The sequence below is a fragment of the Colobus angolensis genome, unplaced genomic scaffold, assembly GCF_000951035.1.
Source record: "Colobus angolensis palliatus isolate OR3802 unplaced genomic scaffold, Cang.pa_1.0 Scaffold561, whole genome shotgun sequence".
NCBI lineage: Eukaryota > Metazoa > Chordata > Mammalia > Primates > Cercopithecidae > Colobus > Colobus angolensis.
Genome location: NW_012119166.1, coordinates 299,726 through 301,975, shown reverse-complemented (window position 1 = coordinate 301,975; position 2,250 = coordinate 299,726). Strand labels below are relative to the sequence as shown.

At 44.9% G+C, this 2,250-nt stretch overlaps 1 pseudogene; it reads left to right on the top strand.

The window, feature by feature from the left end:
- Window positions 1–1,349: 1,349 nt before the first annotated feature.
- Window positions 1,350–2,250, top strand: part of LOC105525881 — a 39,780-nt pseudogene continuing 38,879 nt past the window's right edge.

The window sequence follows — 2,250 nt, the reverse complement described above, 5'->3', positions numbered from 1 at the left end:
TCCCGACCTCGTGATCCGCCCGTCTCGGCCTCCCAAAGTGCTGGGATTACAGGCTTGAGCCACCGCACCCGGCCGTATTTTTTTTTAGTAGAGATGGGGTTTCGCCATGTTGGCCAGGCTGGTCTTGAACTCCTGACCTCAAGTGATAGGCCCGCCTTGGCCTCCTAAAGTGCTAGGATTACAGGCATGAGCCACTGCTTCTAGTCCCCGCCTCAATTTTTTAAAAAATTGAATTAACAACAATAACAAAAAGAGGCAGCATGTCACAGTGGTTGAAAGTGTGTACTCTGGTGCCAAGAGGCAGCATGTCACAGTGGTTGAGGGTGTGTACTGCAGTGCCAAACCACCTTGGTTCTAACAATGGCTTTACCATTTAGGGTATGTGACCTTGGGTAAGTTACCAAGCTCTGTGCCTCAGTTTCCTCACCTGTACAATGGGAGATAATAGCCTTACCTTCATAAAATTATTGACATAAAATTGATTTAATATGTATAAAATACTTAGAACTCTGACTGGCATGGAACAAAATCTAGATGTCTTAGACATTGTTGAGATTTCATGATCCTTAGAATAGGGGAAATTTCTAATGAGCAAGTGTTCAACAAAGGGCAGTGTTCCTTTGGCCTGGGACAGTGATGCTGTGGCTTGAAGTGACCCCTTTCATCAGTTTACCCATCTTAGTCTGGAATGAGCAACTTCCAGGTCTCAGCCCTTTGCATGTGTTGGGGCTCAGAAAACGATATCCCAAATGAAGGCTGCAGAAGCAGCCTCAGAAGCAAAAGGTTTTCATTGATCTGCCCTCCCATCTTTTAGGCCCATCTCCCCAAAACTAGTTATAGAAACTAGAATCCCTCTTCCTCAAGGCAGATCATAGACACCAAAACCCTTTTTCCCCAAAGCCAGCCATAAAACCTAAAAATATTCTGTGAAAAAACTGGCCTACTCTGTTTGACTGTAGGTCACAAGATCCCTATTCGAGAGAGGATCTTGCCCCATACCTAGAGGGAAGAAATGCCGCTGGGAGAGGCCAAGAAGAATCCAGACCAACAGATCTTGCCGGGTTTCCCCACTCTATTAGTGTTAGCTCAGACCCTTTTTGCCCAATCCTATTTCTACATTGGCTGTCGAGACTTTGTCGAATCCAAGCATAAAAATGAACAACTTCCCCTGTATCTTTGGGTCTTCATTCAGAAGGCTCCTATGTATACAAGTCAGGCTTCTTCTCCAATTAACCTACCTTTTGTGAGCTGATTTTTCACTGAATCTTCCAAGGGTGAAGTGAAAGTCTCCTTGGCCCCCACACACGCTGGGGTGTGGTTTGCCTTGAGGCTGGTCTGGGGGTGAAGGCATGGCTGTTGTGGTTTGGCTCGAGGCTGGTCTGGGGGTGAGGGCATAGCTGTTGAATACCATTAAGGGCATTTCACTATGAGGTTTGATTCACAAACATTGTTCTAGAACTTTAGACTGATTCACAATTTTGCTGCCAGCCGGTGCAGCAACTGCTTCCATCTGTGACGTCGTGCACTGATTTATAAACCATTTATAGCTCTCTTCCCCACTTGACACCACTGCTCCACAAATGACTCAGGATTGCAACTAGAGGGGAAATTGGGGACTACACTTGAACTTTCTCTATAATGAAGCGTAAATTGTCCTTTTGAAAGTGCTTTCTTCATAAATCCGAGGCCTCAAATCTGGCAATTAAGAGAAGCCTTAAAAGCAAAAGAGGCTTGTGTTCCCAGGTCTTTTCAAACCCTAAATGTCAAATTCTCTGTGCCTGTGTTCTGGCCTGGCATCTTATTTCCCTTAACACCCTCCTCCCATCTCTTTCTTAGTAACAATCTCAGATCCTGGCAGCAAATGGTATGCGAAGCTGGGAACATTTTTCTTCTACACAGACAGGGTTATATAAATCTTCCTGTTTTAAAGTGATTTCTTTTACCCTTTATTTCTTTTGTGTGCCTTTAGGAGTCTGCTTGAATTCTTAATGGGCTAGATCCCTGGCTGGCTTGTTCTCTGCTTAAAGCAAACCATGTTGATGCCAATTACTTTTATCCAGGCATGTGCATGTTTACTAAAGTCCTACTAACAGGCACTGATATCATCAGAGACTGTTTCCATATTCTTTGTATCCAGTCTTTTTCCAGAAACATTCTACTTTTGGCGGGGCACAGTGGCTCATGTCTGTAATCCTAGCACTTTGGGAGGCTGAGGCGGGCGGATCACAAGGTCAGGAGTTCGAGACCAGC